Source organism: Phragmites australis, chromosome 21, assembly GCF_958298935.1.
Source record: "Phragmites australis chromosome 21, lpPhrAust1.1, whole genome shotgun sequence".
Lineage (NCBI taxonomy): Eukaryota > Viridiplantae > Streptophyta > Magnoliopsida > Poales > Poaceae > Phragmites > Phragmites australis.
This window is the reverse complement of record NC_084941.1, coordinates 18,336,181-18,348,129: the sequence shown is the minus strand read 5'-3', so window position 1 is coordinate 18,348,129 and position 11,949 is coordinate 18,336,181. Positions and strand designations below refer to the sequence as shown.

Below are 11,949 nucleotides of genomic sequence, written 5' to 3'. Positions count from 1 at the left end.
ATGGTGTCCCTACCCGTGCCACAAGAGGGACGCTCCTCCTCCTCATCATCATCCTCCTCCTCCTCCATTAGCGCAATAGGGTGGTAGAGAATGTTGGGACTCAGGAGGCTCCTCGCAATTCACTCTAAGTCAATATGATTAGAACCACTATCAGGACACCATTGTTATTAGTGTATCGTACCTTTGATCTACGCCCTTTTACATTCCTTAAGGCATGTGAGCCGAAACTCCGGTACACCACTAGGTGTATCGTACATGCCATTGTACCTTAGTTCAACATGTTTATTGTGATTGTAATGGAATGCTCGTTGTATGACTCTATGGTCCGAATAGCATCGCAATACAAACACACGTCAGATACAAGATATTATGACACTGACAATAACATAGTAGCATGGATATAGATCATTAAGGTACTACAAAGTCATAACCGATAAGTACATAGAGCGGTACGTCGTAGCCAATACAGCTGAAGCCTAACTGCACTTGGGGACCTCTCTCGGTTCGGCGTCTGCAACCTCTCTATCATAGGGGATCATGCTTTGCTAGACCATGTTACCATGGGGTCTCGGTGAACATGATCCATCCAAACAACCACAACAGGTACACCTAAAAGTGGTGGGAGACGTCATCGTCGCCTGCCAGTGGGTGGTGTTGTTCACCTGTCAATAAAGAAATGATTAAAAATAAGTTCATCTGCTAGTAACATAAACAACATGATAGAACATTAAATGAGGAACATACCACAAACTGAATGAGAAAAGCCTTCACTGGGCCATGTTTATCTGACCAAGGGAAAAGGCTTGAAGGGGGCTAGGCCATCTCTCCGGTGAACAACAGACAAGTGCGCAAGCAACTCGTCGCACCACGCCATGTCCATGCCCCTCGTGCCAATAACAGCACCCGCAAAAGGTAGGCCTAGCAGTAGGGAGATGTCTTGAACATTGATGCCATCTTGCCGCACGGGAGGTGGAACGTGTGCGTCTCAGGACGCCACTTGTCCACAAGGGCCGTGAGTAGAGCCCTGTCATAGCTGAAGCGCATGGCCAACTCGGCACCCCCAGCAATGCGTCCACCTCTACCATACGGCACAGTGGAAGAAGCCCAGCAGCACGCAACTTGCAAACAAAAAACATTTAGCAAAGCATTGCGACAACAAGTCATAGACAATGTAACATTGAAATGATACGAACCTTGGGATCTAGCGAATGTCAACCCTCAGGAGCTCATCCGACACACGGGGTCGTAGTACCAGGAGGTCCTCAGCCTGAACAGTGGTGAGGTACAAACGGTGCCTCATGTCAAGCTGAGGATTAAGCAGCTCCAGGTGCGCCATACCTGCAAGTTCATAAGTTATTTACACTTTGTTAAGCAAAAGAAGTATAAAGTAACAAGTAATAGTGCAACATATAACATGAGAGATTAAATTGTTCAATGCGTACACAAATATGTTAATGTAGTCCCATACATACATTCCATAGGACACAACGTACTCGCCAAAAATAACAATCACAACTTAAAACATTACAACCTCAAACATAATAACAGTCTCACTACTACAATAGCAAAATACAATGTTGCAAACATGAATATTCATCACACCACGAATTACAACATGAATCAAACTCAATGAGTCAACAAAGCCGGTGATCGACGAGCACGAGGATGTCTACCATCTGCAGCAGAGCCGGAAGGACCTGCTTCAGCGAGGTTGGCACTTGGCACACCAACGGTGCATTTCTTGTAAGTGTACCCTATTTCATTGCACTTGTTGCACCTTTCATACAACGGCTGACTTCTGCTTCGTCCATGTCATTATGGATGCTCGTCGTCCTATGCCGTCCCTTTTTCTGCTTCATCTTCTCGGGATCAGGGATGAACATACATTCTGGCCCAGGATCCTTTGTGAAAGAACCATAAATCCTGAAATCATATACCTCATGGTTCCAGGTGTTAAAGACAACTTCATTCTTGACGTCGTATGAGACGTACCTTCGAGTTCTCATGCCCGTCATAGCACACGTGGTAATCACATGTGAGCATGGCTTGTGCAGTAGCATCAGATTGTAGCAGCTGTAAATACACCTATCGTCAAAAGAAGGTGTACTCTTGGATAACTCTCTTATGCTTGCCCCCCTCCTTCCTTTGTCTCTACAAAGAACTTCGTATATGTGCTATGTAGTTCCTATGGTATTCATCCGATGCATTTTTGTCTTCTCCATTTTGCCTTCCATGTACTTAGTCATATTCATCTCATAAATCAGACGAGCATCATTTAGCACCAGCTAAGCTAATGCAAAACGGTCCTTCAAATACTTGCAGGTTCCTTGAAATATGAACTCTACAATCCCGACTAACAGCAAGCATCTCACACCTTTCATCACCCAGTTGTACACCTCCACTAAATTTGTAGTCATAATGCCATACCTAGCCCCGTTTGTGTCATAGAGCAGAGCCCACTTCTCCTTCAGTAAATTCTCAATCTACTCACTAAATGACCTAGTAGATGACCTGGTCCTCCACGTTATGCCATCTTCATTGTCCGTTGGCAGGAACTCAAGAGCTACTGGTTCGTACTTCGGTCCCCTCATCGGCCTACGTGCAAGCTAATGTGTTTTGCTTCTTCGTCAACTCATCCAATGTCTTCCACAGCGTATCAAACTTCCGCTGCTGGTTCTGACTGCACAACCTCCTGAACATGTTCATGAGGTTCTTGCTATTGAATTGCCGGAAGAAATTTGCACCCAAATGCTTCATGTACCACCTACTCTACAGATCTACCACATGATCCATCATACCATCCTCTGTACCATTCTATAGATCTTGAATAGCCTTCAGCATCATTGCATGCCAGTCATGTATAAGGCATACATCCGGCCAAGCACCCACAACTATCATCTTGACACGGTAGAGGAACCAATACCAACTGCTGGTGTTCTCACTCTCCACAAATGCAAAGGCCAATGGTAACACTTGGTTGTTCCTATCAACCCCAATAGCAGTCAGAATTTGACACTTTATATGTCGGTAAGAAAAGTGTTGTCGATGTAGAGGATAAACAACAATGCTAGAAAACTTTGATACATGGTCCTAAGGCGAAAAAGCTTCGCTTCAGTACATACTTGCTAAGTTTGAACAATAATGGGTAATTATCGAAGTCATAATACATCCACGGATTCCTTTGAGTATTGGTCTTCATTAAGCGTGAAAGATTGTCATATGACGCTTTGTAGGTCCCGAACCTCATCTCAACTGCCTTCCTCTTCGTCCTCCATTCCTTGTTGTAGTTGATAGTGTACTTGTACTCCTCCTCCATTATCCTGATTATAGACTGTGGTTCATAGTTTAGGTTGTTCACAATCTGGGCGTACATCACATTGGCAATAAATGTTAATGTGATGTTTCTGTGTCTGGGGTCAAGTTCGTCCAGCATGCAAGTGTGGACCACCACAATCGACACTTCCCAATACTCAACCTACTACTCACCACGGGCAACCCTCCTTCATGCACTTCACATCGTATTCCATCTTGCTTGACTTCACAACATAAAACTGTTGTCGAAGTGATGTTGCCCATTGAATCACTGCATCCTTCATGGCCTGACTTGTAGGGTACCACAACATCCTTCAATACCCTCAGTAACCTCATTCTGCGTATACTTCCAGGGCATGTGATTCCCCTTATTCATCACAAGGTTGTTAAAGTTTAGATTGTTCCAATCCATGGGAATAGGATCATCGTCCTCATCATCCAACATGTCATACTCAGGAGCTTCGTCGGTCTCAAGATCATCCCTTTCCTCTGTTCAATTAGAGAAGGGATTCGTTCCCCCTCGTCTATCTCACCAGCGCGTTCAATTGGATTAGCCAATGATTGTCCAGTATCCGATTTTCCATCCTCATTACCCTCCTCCTCATCACACTCTTCCTCATCACCCTCCTCATCCTCCGTGGATCCCCACCCTGCATCTCCCCAACTCCCTCATTCTTCCATTACACAAGCAACATAGGTGGCCAACCTCTTTCTACTACATCTTGCAGGTACCTTCTCCATACTTAATTTTCCCTAAGCGGGAACACCTTTCAGTACACACCAACTCTCCTACAGTTACCCACAATGCTAATGGTCATCTCTTGAACCTCAGGATCTATTTTGAAACCCTACATCAACAAGTCATACAAATACCTGACACTCTTCTGCATAGGTCTGGAAATACCCTTGTCCATTGACTCAAAGACTGATATTATTACCCCTTTCAGACCATAAAATATTTCACTGTCTTCATAAAAAATCCTAAACTGCAACTTATCTAACATACATGCCAACCATTGACATAAAATCCTACCGTTATTCCAACATAACCTAAAAATATGCAAAAACCGACATCTACAATATTGCAACATTGATTAAAAACATGGTCCAACAGTTACTCTACATTGCAAAAAAAAGTCTTCAGGTCGCTACATCTAATACCTCTAAATCCTACATATATTACTGAAGTTCTATCTAAACTATGTCTAAATCCTACATCTAATATGTAACCTATGCCTACAGACTAGATCTAATTGCTAAACTATGTCTAACCTTAGTTATAAACCTAGACCTACATTCTAACCTACATCTAAACTCTAGATCTAACCTCGAACCTGTGCCAAAACTTAGTACTAGTGGTTATCCTACCAGGTTTGTAAAAAATAGAGTAAAAAAATACCCTTTTTCTCCGGTAGGGCTTCGCCTCTCATTCTTCCTCCCTCCCCTCCCCTCCCCTCCCCTCCCCTCCTCTCCTCCTTCTCTCAGCACTCTCTCTTGCTCTCTTGGCTGGGTGCAGGAGCAAATGGCGTGCTGATGTTGGCAAGGCACGCACAATGCTATTTATACCGACAAAAGGTCTCGCCCATTCAATAAGTGATACCTTTTTGGTGGGCTTGTGGGGGCATGCTGCGAGGAAGGTCTCACCCGTTCAACGGCCTTATTAAATTCGGGGGCGACACCTTACTCTCGCCCATTGAACATGCGATGGTAGCCTAGTTTTGCAAATATTTAAAACGAGCATGTAATTTTGCAAATATTTTATATATCTCTACTACTTAAAAAGTCTATAATGAATTCGTTCGTCTGCCCCCCCCCCCCCCCCGTCCTTCATCCATCATGCGCGCCCCACTCCCTCTCCTGTTCCACTCCCACCCCATCAGCGGGCCTACACATGAGCCCCCACGATTGGCACCCAGCCAGTGCTCCATCCCTGCATCCAAACCCTACCCCTCTCACACACATGGCGCCAGCCCCCACAGCCTTCATCGACCTCCAATCGGTCTCCTGCTTACCTCCACCCAGCACCCCAACACCGACCGCCTTCAATCTCATCAAACTCCTGCCACCCCAAATCCCGCTACACCCAATCCCACCTCCTCGTCGAGGCTCCATGTGCTCCATCAGGTCTCTCATCATGTTGTTTGTGAGATTGCGGTCAACGAGGTAGCTGCTGAGCTCATGGGCGATGTGCATTGAGGTCCAAGCCTACCACAGTCCTCTTCCTCACCGACCTAGCTCTACCTTCACTTTGCGTCCTCCCCCTCTCTTCTCCTATGCTATGTGCCACCTGTGCCCTTGACCCCATCCTGTCTGGCGCGTCCACCTTCCCTCCTTGCTCCCATCACCCAATGGCTCCTGCACCTTTGGCACCATCATCCTCGAGCCAGGGCTAGTACCCCCACCACCATAATCACAACCCCTCCCCACCGACTTCACACCCCCACATCCTCTGTCGCTGCCGCTAGTGGCCAGGGCTGACCCTGAGGGGGTTCGGCAGAGGCGGCCACCCCGGGCCCCCAAAACTGAGGGGCCCCTCCTCATGTACCTATGTATAGTGTGCATGCCTAACAGTCTGTATGATAACAGATAGAACTAGGTCTAAAGTAGCAGCTAGCTCTAGCAGTCCGCATGGTAGGACGCACATGGCCTGGTTCCTCCGGTCCATAAAAAATCAAGTGACCTACCTAACTAACATATTTGGTTGTTTGCCTATTTCATATTTTTCTTCCGTCTAGATAGCCCAGTTTGCTACGTTACGTAGGACCACGACTCCAAGGCATTCCGCATGCTCGCAGCTTCGATCGAGGACAGGCGTCAACCATTGCTATATAAGTTTTCGTCGCTAGTTTTTCTCCTCTATAGTTTCTACTCCACCTCAAATGTATCCAACCCATGCTGAGATCGCACATTTGAAATTTGGAATGATCCCTGCTCGTTCCGACGATTGATGGATCCAGCTCTGTTGCATGCCTCCCCCCGGCGTGCGCCCAATCATCGCCGTCACAAAACCGGACCGTGCGTGACACCAATCACAAAAGCACGCAGCCAGTTGACCACCAGCAATTGAACCCAGCCGTTTAGCAGTAAGCAGTTGAACCCGTGTTGTGGTGCTGGCACCTACGAGCAGATAGCTTTAAAGCTACTATGGCTGCAAGCTACCTGCTGCATATATCAGTGAGTAACTAGAGTTGTACATAGCAAGTTGTACATAGACATGTGAGTATTTCTAACTATCTAGCATGTATTAAAACGCAAACATACGTACATGTACTCCTATCCCTCACAATTTTATTCCCGCAAGCATTTACAATAATTTTGTTCCAGCTTACCGTAACGAACGCATTTCATGTTGTTCCAGCTCATCGTAAATACTCGCGTACTCTACCTAGAATATTGTATTTGTAATTGATATATAAATATTTTAATATTTATATTCAATAGGGTCCCATTTTTAGTTTCATCCCGGGTCACTAAAATCTCAGGACCAACCCTACCGGTGGCATCACCGTGCGCATCCAAGGATACCAATCCTCTCCATGGCCTCATTGTCCTCCCGCTCCATCCTCCCTTCCCCTTAACCTCCATTGCATCGACATCTCTGCTACCCATGCAGCCCTTCTTAGCTTGGGGGCGACTGAAGCACCGCTAGATTTGGTCGTCCCTAGACGTTGCTGTGGTGGCGGCAGGGAGCAGCACTAGATTGGAACCGGGACCCCTCTCCGACGGTGTACACTCGCAGCCGGGCATGCTCGCCGCCTCCTTGAACTACCTCGCCAAGGACGGTGCCCTCCGTGGTGGCACGGTGATTTGCATTCCTCGACTGCATTTGCGACTCCACTCCATCCAGCACCAACGCGGGTGAAAAAGAATCACTCCCCGCTCTTGTTTTATTTTTTTTCCTGAAAAGAAAAGAATTCATTGTGATTTTGGTGAGTTGCACCTTCAAGTGTGCACAGGGACGATCCAACCCCATCTTGTCAATTAATTTTGCATCATGGACAATTATTATTGCCACATGTTCTTACCCATCACAACTCCATAATAAACAATTATGTTGAGTGCAAAAGAATATTCACTTCATTGGACTGAGTTCACCATAGTAGCATCCAGACTGAATCTTACCAAGCCTTTCATATTTTGTACTCTGGATTATTCTACAGCTCTATTTTGTTTACAGTAAACTCAGACTTTGTTACATTTCTATTAAAGTATTATGTGATTATTCTAATGCTGAGCATGAAAACAAATGGGGAAAGCACAAATTTGCTAAATTATTATGCTCTGCACGCTGTCGTTCTTTCATTAATTGTATTCCTCTGTTCTTCTATGTAGATTACCATGTTACTATCATTCTCTAAAAACAGCCCTTATATAGAGATAAAGAAAAAGCATTTGTAAATGTAATGTAAAGAGTGGTTGCTGTATGGTGTATCTTGTCTTCGCTGGATATATCCTCACTAAATGATTGGGTACTAGATACTTGTAGAGTTGCCTTGTGTAGTTTAAAAAACATCTTTTCGTTTTCCAGTGCTAATTGATATATATAGAATGGTCAAGACCTATTTCCAAGATGGGTTATTATTGTCTCAATCTCATTCTGTTACTTTCTTTTTTTTGCATGAGGCCAGTAACATAGTAAGGATGCAGTTATGAAGTGTATATGATATATTGAATGGTCAAAATAGTAAAGATGCAATTATGAAGTTTCGTCAGAGTAAGATGTCATTGGCCAGCAAGCCATCAACAAAGGTTGCCTCGGCCCGGGCCGCGCCATCGTCGACAGCAGAGGCGGTTCTCCTGCTCAACTCCCTCGACAGCTACGTCCTCCAGCATTAGGTTTTCCTGAATAAAAAATATATTAAATTCTGAATACCTATGAATTCGGTAAATTGCTATAAATAAGATAGAGGCTTTTGGAATATTGTGCAGACTTCTATCGGTTTAGACATTGAACCATGAGGTCAAAGAAAATGAACGTCCACGAGCTCGTGGCTACGTCAGGCGCGAGGCATCAACCATAATGGCGACCAGCTCGCGGTTGTGTTCGGTGAATGCGAGTGGCTAGCCGTGCCGCCCTTGTACTTTTCGGAGTAGGTAACTAATTGTGGTAATTCGTCCCTGTAGTGCAAGAATTTGTTAAGTATATATATATATATATATATATATAATCTGGCATAGAGTTCTCTTAGGTAGTATTTACTTTATGGGATGAGATAAAACGGGACGGATCTATTCTATTTCTGACGCTGTTTGGGTATCGGACAGTTGGATGAGGCGGTTGGAATCAAAGAACATTCGATGAAGCCGTCCCAAAAAACGAGTGGACGAAAACGTCTAAGTTTCATTATAAAAAAACCCATTTAATACCAGTTTATGAAGGGGTTTCACTAGCGATTTTGGAACGTACCAGCAGTGAAGGGATTATCACTGCTGGTTGAAGGCTTCAGCTATCAGTGATAGTCGAATATCAATGCATATTGAAGGCTTCAGCTGGCAGTTATAGTCAGGCGCCGATCGATCTTTTTGGGGCTAGAAAAATTGAAAAAAAAAATTTACTCGAGGAACCCCACGCCTGCGCCGTTGCAAGTCACAAGTCACACAATTTTTCACACGTCTGCGGTTCGTGGCACTAGAACCAAGAACCTCTCGGCTCACACGATATGGCATTACCATCCCACCATAGAAATACTAGTGATATTATTAGCATATGCAATCCTTTTGACATCTTTTGTCTGAAACTTCAAACGATTATTTGGATATATAAATGATATAAAATGAAAAGGTTTTCAATTACAAAGTTGTAGATCTCGTCGAGGGATATAGTTTTGATATAAAGTTTGTCCCCATCCGACTTCGTATGAAAAAGTTAAGAATTTTTTAAAATAAGCTGTCATCCGCTATCACCGCTGATTCTAACCACAAGCTGGCAGTAATAGTATCACTGTCAGCTCATAACACGAACCGGCAGTGATACTATCACTACCGACTCATGGCTAGAACCGGCAATGATAGTGGATTTTCACTGCCAGTTCTTTTCGAGTAGCCTTTTAGTGTCAGTCTATGATACGAACCGGTAATGATATTTCATCACTACCAGTACGTAAGAAATCGACAGTGATGAGCCGACATATAAGCCTATTTCTGTAGTAGTATTTTCTAATCGCGATCATTAGTAAAATGATTAGTGATAATTAGTAAGATGTAGTACTAATTAGTATATTTTATTATTAATTAGTAATTATTATGCAATATTAGCATTGACAAGTGTTAGAGCGTGTTGATTAGCATATAGTTAATTACTATTATTTGAAAGTAAGATATATAATTTAGTTAATTACTCTCGTCCCATCTACCTTTATCCCTCCAACTAAATAAGAAATTAACTCATCATATCCTTTCAACCAAATAAATAACTTAGATCATCCTATCTCTAAAAATATAGATAGAATGATCTCATCCAACCTTACCCTGTAACCAAACTCTACCTCAATGATCGGAGGATCCTCGAGTTGAAGCGAAACCATGTAGGATTTATTAATTAAATTGGATAGGTAGTAATGGATATTGCTGGTCTTGTTAATAACGTTGCTTGGTTATAGAAATGGAGTTGACCCTTGATAAAAAAAAATATTAGTTTATACTAGCTAGAGAATGCTTATCATAATTGCATGTAGCGTGAGCATATGATAGTCGTGCTTGTGTATGTACTATTACTTTGAAAGAAAAACACCATAATAGACATTCCCTCATCTTACATTGAAAAGCTTAATTGATAAGTGTAAACACATGTATTCCTAAAAAAATCCTAATTTGAAGAAAGGAGTAGGAGTAGCGCATGGTGGAATTCGTCCTTTTAGTTATAAATAAACCGCATTTTGAATCCAGGAAAGGTTATAAGTACATCAAAAGAATCACGAAACATCTATTGAAATACGACTAAGCAGAACGTCAACATCTCAAAATTGGGTTGTGATCACGAAACTTATTATTTTTGTGCTATCTTTACTTTCCTATTACAATGCACGGTCACTTAACTATTACATTTTAGTTAGACAAATATGAGTATGAATTTCTGATTGATTCTTGTAGAAAATATGTTATCTCGTGAAAATTTTTGTGTCCAGTAACAATGCACGAGCATTTAACTATCATATCTAAAATAAGAAAAGCCCATTGCACTAACTTCAACCATGATTTCAGGATTTTCTCTATAAGGAATCCAAAATGACACTCGTTGAATAAGAAATTAGAATAATAATCCTTGCATGGCTATAAGTGTGTTACGTCACTTTTGTTTAACAAATTTTTAACAGTCGTTGCAACGCACGGGTATTTAACTATCATATCTAAAATGAGAAAAGCCCATTGCACTAACTTCAACCATGATTTCAAAATTTTCTCTAGAATCAATGAGGAAAGCCCGTTGCACTAACTAAAAACAAAATTTAGAATCTGTCTAGAATTTCAGGCAGCAAGCTTCATATTTTTATATCTTCCACACCATAAATCCAAAAAAACTCAAAATTCATCAGGATATATAACTTTACATCCTCTACATTCTTGGTATAATTTTTGCAGGAAAGATTATTAAGATGGCATAAAGCATAAGGGAACCTCAACTGAATTTTCCATCATCAAAAACACAACAGTCAACTTCAAAAATCTATAAATCCTAATCCACTTGGGATAAAATCATGAAATTTTATGAGCATATAGATCTCTAAATCCCTTACAACTTTACTTCATATTGTACCCTCAAATTACCCCATTATGATGGCCAAAAACTGTTTCGATCTATACTGTCTAGGCTCTCGTCAGAGAAAAATAGCCAAATTGTAGCAACGATATCTCCCAAACCACAGGGGCTAAGAAGGTGATCTTGGTGCCAAAAGAAAGTTATTAAAGTCCTCTACAACTTTGTCCATGGTGGAAAAATTTATTTCGGCCATTAACTTGCTCAAAAACGATGTTGAATAGAGACTGCACAAACTAACGAATTTCAAAACGTGGATGAAATTGATTTCGACCAAACCCCCAACTAAATACCCTATAAACTCGTGATTAAAACTTCATAAATGAACCAAACAGAGGGGATTAGGATGGCGAATCCTCACCTAGGGCAACCACGAGCAAGACAATGAGAACCCAGTGATTCCCACATCTTCCCTTCTTCTTCCCTTCTTCCTTGCTGCACCTTGTCTCTCTCTCCATCTCCTCCTCTCCTTTGGACTACAGCAGGGGAAAGGGGAAAGTAGCAGGTCAGCAGCAACCACAGGCACCAACAACAAGAGGATAAGGAGGTAAGGTATATGGTCGGTTGGGTCTTTTGGGTCGGTCCAACTGGTCCACAGATCATTTGTTTTTTTATTACAATATTAATTTATACTAGCTAGAGAATGCTTATCATAATTACATGTAGCATGAGCACATGATATTCGTGCTTGTGTATGTACTATTACTTTGACTTAAAATCACAATAATAGACATTTCCATGCCTTATATTGAAAAGCTTAATTGATAAGTGTAAACACATGTAGTCCTAGAAAATCCTAATTTGAAGAAAGGAGTAACGCAGGGTGGAATTCGTTCCTTTAGTTATAAATAAACTGCATTTTGAATGCAACGCTCTAAAGGTTA

General features: G+C 42.4%; 1 long non-coding RNA gene across 2 annotated transcripts; it reads right to left on the bottom strand.

Moving 5' to 3' along the window:
* Positions 1–337: 337 nt before the first annotated feature.
* On the bottom strand, positions 338–11,620 carry LOC133903012 (uncharacterized). Of its 2 annotated transcripts, none has more exons than XR_009907185.1 (5): positions 11,427–11,620; positions 1,674–8,154; positions 1,194–1,338; positions 745–1,118; positions 338–662 (listed from the first exon to the last, which is right to left on the bottom strand). It is a non-coding gene; the product is annotated as an uncharacterized LOC133903012 (long non-coding RNA). The 2 variants fall into 2 exon arrangements; XR_009907186.1 differs by having other exon boundaries at positions 6,807–8,154; positions 11,427–11,610.
* Between the last annotated feature and the right edge of the window lie 329 nt (positions 11,621–11,949).